This window comes from Panthera pardus, unplaced genomic scaffold (assembly GCF_024362965.1).
Source record: "Panthera pardus isolate Hobbes unplaced genomic scaffold, ASM2436296v1 HiC_scaffold_27, whole genome shotgun sequence".
NCBI classification, from domain to species: domain Eukaryota; kingdom Metazoa; phylum Chordata; class Mammalia; order Carnivora; family Felidae; genus Panthera; species Panthera pardus.
In genome coordinates this window covers 59,969,664-59,980,514 of record NW_026526843.1, presented here as the reverse complement: position 1 = coordinate 59,980,514, position 10,851 = coordinate 59,969,664, and positions in this window count along the sequence as shown.

Genomic DNA, 10,851 nt, shown 5'->3' with positions numbered 1-10,851 from the left:
GTCTTGGTGTCAGGGTTCCATTCTCCACTTGGTGGTGCTGCTTAGCTCACCGGGGTAGATCAGTGAGAGTGGGCTAGAGGTGAAAATTTCTCCCCCCCCCCCCCGTCCCCGTTCTCTAATCTCTAGGGTGAGAATTATGTGCCCTAACAGATGAGTGATCAATTGCCCTTCCTGTGTCTCAGGTTTCTGTCCACTCCCTACCTTCACCTTGTGTGTCCATGCTGTCTACCTGCCAGGTGGTGCCTCCCTCCAGAGTTTTATTATAGATGGGGCTTTTTCAAAACTCCACACTTCAGAGACTGCCAGGGCTTGGACCTGCGCTGATCATCTGGAGTAAGGTCCTGACATGCAATGGCTGGGTACCAAGTCCCCAAAAACGATACCATGACTAGGCAGCAGCACAGGCTCAGAGTTTATGGTAAATGGCAACACAGAGCCAAGTTTTGCTTCACCTGGCATCTTTGTTCCCAAATCTGTAAACACAGCAGTTCTCTGGGGCCAGCCAGGACTTCTGCCCACAAAGAGGCCATACTGCCTCTACCATATGCACTCCAAGCAGGGAAACTGCTTCTCCCCATAAAGGACATGGGCCCCTCAGACCATGTTGCACATTCCCGAGGATTCGCCTTACTTCCTTGATGGAGCACCGCGAGGCACTGAGCTCTGAAACTTCAGACTCTGCGTTTCACTGTTTATATAAAACTGGCTGTACTTAAAACCTCTCCTTTTTCTCTGCCAATGGTTTTTGGGAACAGATTTCTTGTTCGGTTCCCTGTGAGTGTTTTAACTCTTTCTCTTTCTCTCCAGCTACTGTCAGAGGGAGTGCTTTCCTTACATTATCTTGACTATCTGCACTATCTCCCCTTTTCTCATTCTCTCTCAGTCTTCTGTCAACAAAAATGGCTCTCTACCCTCAACAGCACCATGGCTTTTCTTTCCCCCAGTTCACTTGTCTGCACTGCATACCTGTCAAGATCTCTCATTCAAATTATGCAGATTATTGCATTAATCCTCAGATCAATTTCTTAGGTGTTCAAAATGGTTTGATGTTGATCTATTTGTGTTTCAGGGATGAGACAAGTTCAGGGTCCCCATACTACTCCACCATCTTAACTCCTACCCAAAAATCAAAAGTTAAATTTTAAATGATGATTGTGGATATCACTTTATAACTTATTTAAGTAATCTGGATATATTCATAAGAATGATAAACTGTTTTATCTAATATGCTATCATAAACAATATACCAGAAGTAACAATATTCAAAATTGCTTAAAGTTGTTCATCACTTTATTAGCTATTAAAATGTTCAGGGGTGCCTGGGTGGCTCAGTTGGTTAAGTGTCTGACTTCACCTCAGGTAATGATCTTGTGGTTTGTGAGTTCAAGCTCCACGTCGGACTCTGTGCTGACAGCTCGGAGCTTGGAGTCTGCTTTGGATTCTGTTTCTCTCTCACTCTCTGCCACTCCCCCACTTGTTCTCTCTCTTTCTCTCTCAAAAATAAATAAACATTAAAAAATAAAAATAAAATGTTTAAATATCAGTTTTTCAGCTTTATCTAGGTATAACTGACAGATAAAATTGTATATATTTAAAGTGCACATGTGCTGATTTGATTTTCCAAAGATGGTATACAGATGGCCAACAGACACATGAAAAGCTGTTCAACATCATTGATCACCAGGGAAATACAAGTCAAATGTACAATGAGATATTACCTCAAACTGTCAGAATGTCTATAATCAACCACAGAAGAGACAGTAGGTGTTGGCAAGGATGTGGAGAAAGGGAAACCCTCTTGAACTTGTGGTGGGAATGCAAAGTGGTGCAGCCACTCTGGAAAGCAGTATGGGTGTTCCCCAAAAAGTTATAAATACAACTACTCTATGATCCAGCAATTGCACCACTGGGTACTTAGCCAAAGAATATAAAAATACTAATTCAAAGGGATACATGTGCCCAGATGTGTATAGCACCATTATCTACAATATCTAAAATATGGAAACATCCCAAGTAGCCATTGACTGATGAATGGACAAAAAAGATGTGGCATGTGTGTGTCTGTGTGTGTGTGTGTGTGTAATGGAATATTGGAATATTATCCAGCCATTATCTATCTATCTCTATCTCTATCTCTGTCTCTATCTCTATCTCTATCTATAGAAAGAGAGAGAGAGAGAATATTATGCTGAGCAAAATAAGTCAGTGAGAGAAAGACAAATACTATGTGATTTTACTTATATGTGGAATTTAAGAAACATAGCACATGAGCAAAGGGAAAAAAAGACAGAGAGGGGACAAACTAAAAAGTAGAATCCTAACTATAGAGAACAAATTGATGGTTACCAGAGGGGAGGGGGTGGACGATGATGGGGATAAAGTAGTGCACTTTTCATAAAACTTTGAGAAATGCTGCTTCTTTAAACATCTTCATTGCCCTCTCCAACTATTTCTTGCAGCAAATTAGGATCCAAACACAGAAAACCACACAATTTAGCAAGTGCTAAAATAAGCACTGGGTGTTGTATGAAAGTGTTGAATCACTATATGGTATACCTGAAACATATATTACATTGTATATTAACTAACTGGAATTTAAATAAAAACTTAAAAAAAATAAGTAGGTGGCTTAGTAAAGATTAACAGTAATGATGGTCATCCTTTATAAGTCTGATATTGTCATCCATACAAGTGAGAAGATGGATAATTAGATCACATTCACATTCAAAATAATGAAACACTTAGGAGTTTAATTAAAATAATAAAAAAGAAATTTTTGATTAGGTTCAAATACTTCTATTTTACGCTTTATAAAATACAACTTCTTAGCTATAAATCTAATTGCATTTTTTCCTTTACTTATTTATAAGTAAACCAAAATATAAGATAAATGTAATATTTTTCAGATACTATGTTAGTGTAGAAATAGTTGATTGGTATTTTGGTTTTTGGTACTTTATGAAGATTTATAGCATTTAAGCCTATTTTACAGTGATTGAAATAACTAAATTGATCTATACTTCTACAATATTTTGATTGATATATGTTAAGCTTTCTAAATACTGCCTTTTAGGAAGGAATCTGTCAGAGAGATCATGAATAGAACAGTTATTCAACCATATCCTGAAATTTTAGGAGCAAGTCAGATAGAGTAAATGGATTAAGTTAACGTTGGGAGAAAATCACGTATTCGGTATCCTAATATAGACCTTTCGGTCTCTGAGGTTGGATCTCTGGGTGTTGAAGATCTTGTTTGGGACACCTGCTAAATTGTGTGGTTTTCTGTGTTTAGATCCTAATTTCATGCAAGAGGTAGTTGGAAAGGGCAATGCAGATATTTACAGAAAAAGCGTTTCTAAAAGTTTTATGAAAAGAAACTAACTCTTTAGAATTTAGTCAAAAGTTTCTTAAAAGGATAGATTTCTAAATTCCAAGCATAAACCCATTGAATTAGAATCCCTGGTAGCAGAATGGCAAATCTGCATTTTTAACATTGATATGTATGCACTTGAGTGCTTAAACAATGGCCTTCAAAATTTGTTCACATTACACTTAGAAGAGTTATTGTTGCACATTTAATGTTTTCTTCAAAAAATTTAAGAATTTTTTTGGATATGTGAATGCTAAAGGTTTACTCTCAGAAAATATCAAGTATACAGTACAGTGTTATTAAATATAGTTTGATGATTGATGTGTTAATTAGCTTAATTGTGGTAAACATTTCACACTGTATATATCTATCAAATCATTTTGATGATTCTTTTGTTGTGCAGAAGCTTTGTAATATGATGTAGACTGATTTATTTATTTTTTATTTTGTTGCTTGAGTTTATGTGTGCCATCCCAAGATACATGTGAAGCAATTTTCCCCCTACATTTCTTTCTAGAAGTTTCATGGTTTCAGGTCTTACTCTTAAGCTTTTTAATACATTTTGAGTTAATTTTTGTAAGTGATGTAAAATTGGGGTCTAGTTCATTCTTTTACATTTGAATATCCAATATCCTTAGCACCACTTATTTTTATTTTTATTTTCCTAGCACCATTTATTAAAGGGACTGTCTTTTCTCTATTGAATACTCTCAGATCCCTTGCCAAATACTAGTTGACTGTATATGCTTGGATTTATTTCCGGGTTCTGTATTCTGTTACATTGATCTTTTTATTTTTATACCAGTATTATACTGGTTTGATTACTATAGCTTCATAGTATACTCTGAAATCAGGAAGTATGATGTCTCCCTATTTGTTTTTTTCTTCTTTTCTCAGGGTTGCTTTGGCTATTCTGGGTCTTTGTGGTTCCATTTAAACGTGAGGATTGTTTTTTCTACTTCTGTAAAAATGCCATTGGAATCTTGATAAGAATGGCATTAAATCTATAGAAGAATCGTGGTAGTATGGACATTTTAACAGTATTATTTCTTCTAATTCATGGAAACAGAATACCTTTTCTTTTTTTTGTCTTTGTTAATTTGGTTCACCATTTTTTTGTCGTTTTTCAAGGGGAGATTTTTTTCACTTCCTTGGTTAATTTTATTTTCAAGTATTTTATTGTTTTTGATGCTATTGTGGATGGGATAATTTTATTTCTTCCTTTTTCAGGCAATTTGTTGTTAGTGTATAGAAATGCTACTGATTTTTGTATATTAATCTTGTATCCTGAAACTACTAAATTTGCTTATTGGTTCTAACAAGTTTTTGGTGAAGTCTTTAGAATTTTCTAAATGTAAAATTATGTCATCAGCAAATAGAAGCAATTTTACTTCCTCCTTTCCAATTCTGATGCCTTTTATTTATTTATTTATTTATTTTACTTTTTACATCCTTTCACTTTCAGTCTGTGTATTTTTAAAGGTAAAGTAATTCTCTTCTGGCAGCATACTGATGAATGTTGAACTTTTAAAACATTTATTCAGTCATTGTATGTCTTTTAATTGGAGAATTTAATCTATGTTTCAAGTAATTATTTTTTTTTTGTTTTGTTGTTTTAAGTTATTATTTTTGTTTAATTTAAATTAAAGTTAGTTAACATACAGTGTAGTCTTGGCTTCAGGAGTAGAATCCAGTGATTCATCTCTTGCATATGACACCCAGTGTTCATCCCCAAAAGTGCCCTCCTTAATGCCCATCACCCATTTAACCCATTCCCCCTACTTCCCGTCCAGTAACCCTCAATTTGTTCTCTGTATTTAAGAGTCTCTTATGGTTTGCCTCCCTCTATGTTTTTATCTTATATTTCCTTCCCTTCCCCTATGTTCATCTATTGTGTTTCTCAAATTCCATTTATGAGTGAAACTGTATGATATCTGTATTTTTCTGACTGACTTATTTCACTTAGCATAATACACTCTAGCTCCATCCACGTTGTTGCAAATGGCAAGATTTCATTCTTTTTCATCACCAAGTAGTATTCCATTGTACACACACACACACACACACACACACATATATATATATATACATACCACATCTTCTTTATACTTTCATCAAATGATGGACATTTGGGCTCTTTCCATAATTTGGCTATTGTTGATAGCATGGCTATAAACATTGGGGTGAATGTGCCCCTTCAAATCCAGATGGCTAATGGACACATGAAGTAATTATTGATAAGTAAGAACTTACTATGTCATTTTGTTAATTGTTTTATGGTTATTTTGTAGAATCATTGCTCCTTGTTTCTTCTGTTTTTTTTTTTTATGTTTTGTTATCTTGTGGTAGCGGTATGCTTTTACATATTTATCATGTTGATTTGTGTAAATAATACTAGTTTTTATTTTTTGGTTACACAAAAATTATATGGATATTATATAAAACGTATTAAAATTACACAACCTATTTTAAACTAACAACTTCAGCAGTACATTTCGAAGCATTGGGTACTAATTCTTTAGTCACTTGAAAATCGAGTAATTAAATAACATTACAATCTTTCTTGAGCCAAATCTGACAGAATGGCTTCTTTATTTTGCTTGTCAATATTTTAACTTTAAAATCATTAATCCCAAAAGATATGAGTAGGTAATTCACAGAATAAAAATACAGCTTAGCTAATTTACAAGCAGATGCTATAGCTGGCTTGATGGTTCATCAAGCCCTGGGTCCCTAAACTACACCAGGCCCAAATGCTTTGAGGCACAGATTAAAAACACACACACACACACACACACACACACACACACATACACACACACAGTTTAAAAGAGCAAATAGCATATAAAAGAGCCAGACTTAGAACTCCATCAAATGGTGGGGGAACTGCTGGAATATTTTCTGGGTAGAAAGGGCTGGTGGAATTGTTTTAAGCACTCCCTCCACCTTGAAAGTTCAGACAAGTGCAGGGTATGGGTACCCTACTGGACTGTCACCTCAGTAAGACACAAGCCCCTCACATACACCAGCCCTAGTCATCCCACTAAGGTGGCCACAGGGTGTAGCACACCAGGACACCCCTGGTTAGCATTCAATATAGCTTTAGATTTTGTGTCAATGTGACACAAAGTACCTCAGAACCCTCCAGGCCCACACTACTTTGGCTTCAGACATCTTGTTAGGGCACCCCCAGCCCAGAGTGCTTCAGGCTGACACCTGCTTCAGATCCAGCCACCTGGCCAGGGTGCTTCATATACAAAGCATCCCCAAATCCTCCACCCATGCTGGAATCCCTTGCCTGTACTGTACCTTGGCTTTGGATTTAGCCAATCAGTTATGGTACCCCCTGTGATGAGCACCCAGGACACCCTGGCTTGCACCCGCTCCAGCTTCAACTCTCTTGCCAAGATAAACTCAGTGTGGACAGGCCCAGCACCACACTGACCTGTACCCACTTCAGCTTTAGTTGTCCTACCAGGGCACCCCTTTATGGAGTGCCACAGGGCTGCTAGCCTGTATCCCACATTGGCTTCAGCCACACCTCCAGGGCTCTTCTCTGGGAAGAGTCCTGGAATATCCCAGTTTTGATGCATTTCAGCTTCAGCTATCCTGTCAAAGTATCTACAGTGCATAGAACACTGGGGTCCCCCAGTTTGCATACATTTCAGCTATCCTGCAAGGGTACACTCTGTGCACAGAGCCCAGGGACCTACCAACCTTCAAATTCCCTCAGCTCCAACTACCCTGCCAGGGAACCCCTTGCATGGAGTGCCATGGGACACCTTGGCCTACACTCACTTCAGCTTCAGCTGTCCTGCCAGGGTGCCCTCAGTGTGTAGAAACCCAAGACCTACAGCCTGCATTGACTTCAGCTTTAGGTGTCCTATCAGGGTGGATGCTGCACAGAGAAACCCAGGAACTCCTGGCCTACACCTGCCTCAGCTGCAGCCATGCTACCAAGGCACCTTTTTGTGGAGAGCCTCGGGACACCTCAGACTTCAGCTTCACCCCATTTCACACCCACTTCAGCTTTAGCTATTCTGGTAAGTTGCCTTTTGCATGTAGAGCCTCAGGACACAAACTTGTACATAATTCAGTTTATGCTGTCCTTCCAGGGCATGTGCTACATGGAGAGCCCAGGTGCTACATGGACCTGTGCCCACTTCAGCTTTATCTGTCCTTCCATGGTCCCCATAGGGTGGAAAGAACTGGACCCCTTAGCTTGTGTGCACTCAGTTTCACCTGTCCTGTGCGGAGAGCCTCAAGACTGCCCCAGCCCAGGACCATGTCAGATCCAGCCATCACATCAAGACAGCTACAGCACAGAGTGTCCTGAGAGCCCCAGCTCACACCAGCCACTGCTCTATCCACTCAACAAAAGTCATGAAACACACACAGTTACAGAGGGGATGACCATACACAAGACTTTATTATTATTATTTTTTAAATGTTTATTTATTTTTGAGAGAGAGAGAGACAGAATGCAAGTAGGGGATGGGCAGAGAGTGAGGGGGACACAGAATCTGAAGCAGGCTCCAGGCTCTGAGCTGCCAGAACAGAGTCCAACACGGGGCTCAAACTCACAAACTGTGAGATTATGACCTGAGCTGAAGTCAGACGCTTAACTAATTGAGCCATCCAGGTGCCCCAAGAATTTTTTGTTGTTGTTTAGGAGTACCTGCTTCACCTACCTAATGCATAGACACAAACACAAAAGGTCAAGCAAAATGGAGAGGCTGAGAAATATGCTCCTAAAAAAATAAAAGAGAACAAGAAAAAACCTCAAAAGAACTAAATGGAATGGAGATAAGCAATATGCCTGATCATTAGGCTAAAGGGAATAGTGGAAAAAGTCAGTGAGACCTTCAATTAAGATACAGAAAATATTAAAAATGACCAACCATAGTTGAAAAATACAGTAACAGCCATGAAATATAGAATATAATATTACAACAGTAGATTAGTGAATGCAGAAGAATGTATCAGCCATCTGGAAGACAGGGTAATGGAACACAACCAAGTTGAATGGCAAAAAGAGAAAAAAATTTAAAAATGAGAACAAGTTAAGGGAATTCTTGGACAATGTCACGTGAACATTCGCATTATACAGATCCCAGAAGAAGATAGAAAAAGGGGCCAAAAATCTTTTTGAAGAAATAATAGCTTGAAACTTTTCTAACCCAGGGAGAGAAATAGACATTTAATAGACATTTAAACTCATCAATCACAAAGAAAGGCATCAAGAGAAGAAAGGAACAGAGAAGTACTAAAACAATCAGAAAAAAAATTTAAATGGCAGTACTTACCTATGAGTAATAACTTTAAATGTGAATGGCCTAAATGCTCCAATCAAAAGACAAGTTAACAGTATGAGAGGAAAAAAAAGACCCAGCTATTTGCTACCTACAAGAGACTGACCTCAAACCTAAAGACACATACAGACAAAAAGTGAAAGTATGTGAAAAAATTTACCATAAAATGTGAGTAAAAAAAAAAAAGACCAGGGTTATAATACTTATATCATACAAAATGAACTTTAAAACAAAAAGGCCACTGTTTAATAATAAAGAGAACACCCCAATAAGATGATAGAACAATTGTAAATATCTGTGCACCCAACATTGAAGTACTTAAATGCATAAAGCCAATATTGACATGCAGAAAGTAAGAAATTAATGGTAATAAAATAAAAGTAGGGACCTTAACACCCCACTTACATCAATGGATAGATCTATGTAGATAACCAACAAGGAAACAATCTTTAAATGACATATCAGACAAGGTAGACTTAACAAATATATACAAAATATTCCATCCAAAAACAACAGAATACTCCTTCTTTTCAAGTTCACATGAAATTTTCTCCAGAACACATCACATATTAGGCCCCCAAACAAGTATCAATAAATGTAAGTAGACTGAATACATACCATGCATTTTTCTCACCATAATTGTATAAATCTAGAAATCAATCACAAGAGAAAAACCTGGAAAAAAACAGAAACATGAGGAGGCTAAACAACATATTACTAAACACCCAATATGTCAACAAATCAAACAAGATATCAAAAAATACATGGAAGTAAGGGAAATGAAAACACAATGGTCAAAACTCTTTCAAATTCAGTAAAAGATGTTCTAAGAAGTAAATATATAGCAACACAGTTTACCTCTAAAAATACAAAAACTCTCAAACAATCTGACATTATGCTTCAAGGAACTAAAAAATACCAAGATGAGTAGAAAGAAGAAAATAATAAAGATTATAGCAAAAAAATGACATAGAAAAAAATAGAAAATACCAATTAAGCCAAGAACTGGTTCTTTGAAAAGATAAACAAAATTGATTAATCCTACAGGTCAATATCCCTAATGAACACAGATGCAAAAATCCTGAAAAATTAGCAAACTGCATTCAACAATACATTAAAAGGGTCATTCACCATGATCAGTTGAGATTTTATCTGAGGATGCAAGGATGGTCAATATTCACAAATCAATCATTGGATTACCCACATGTACAAAATAAAAGATAAAAACTATATGATTATTTCAATAAATGTAGAAAACGCATTTGATAAAATCCAACACTTGTTCATGATAAAACTCTCAACAAAATGGGTTTAGAGGGAACAGCCTCAACATAACAAAATCCACATATAAAACCCCAAAGCTAACATCATGCTCAATAGAGAAAAACTGAGAGCCTTTCCTCTAAGATCAGAAACAAGACAAGGATGCCCATTCTCTCCATTTTATTTAAGATAGTACTGGAAGTCCTAAGGAAAGCAGTCAGATAAGAAAAATAAATAAAGTTGTCCATATCGGTAAGGGAAAAATTAAAATGTCAGTATTTCCGGATGATATGATACTATACATAGAAAATTCTGAAGATTCCACCAACAAACTACTAGAAGTAATAAATAAATTCAATACATTCAATACATTCAATAAATAATTTTGCAGGATACAAAATTAATACCCAGAAATCCTTAATATTTCTATACACTAATGATAAAATAGTACAAAGCAAAATTAGGAAAATTATTCCATTTAGAATTGCACATACACGCACAAAATATCTAGGAATACTCTTAAGCAGGGAGGTGAAAAACCTATACACTGAAAACTGTAAAACAATAATAAAAAATTGAAGATAAAACAAATGTAAAGATATTCAGTGCTCATGGATTGTAAGAAGTAGTATTTTAAAATGTTTATAATACTTAAAGCAATCTAGAGATTTAATGAAATCCCGATCAAAATACTAACCCAATTTTCACAAAATTAGAACAAATAATAATAATTTATATGGAACCAGAACCATACACTTTTGACCACTACCTGTAATAATCAAATTGTATAGAATACAGATCCTAGAACCAAACTTATGCTTATAAATCAATAAATCTATGGGGAAAAAAAGCAAGAATATACAATGGGGAAAAGAAAGTCTCTTCAACAAAGGGTGTTGGAAAAAC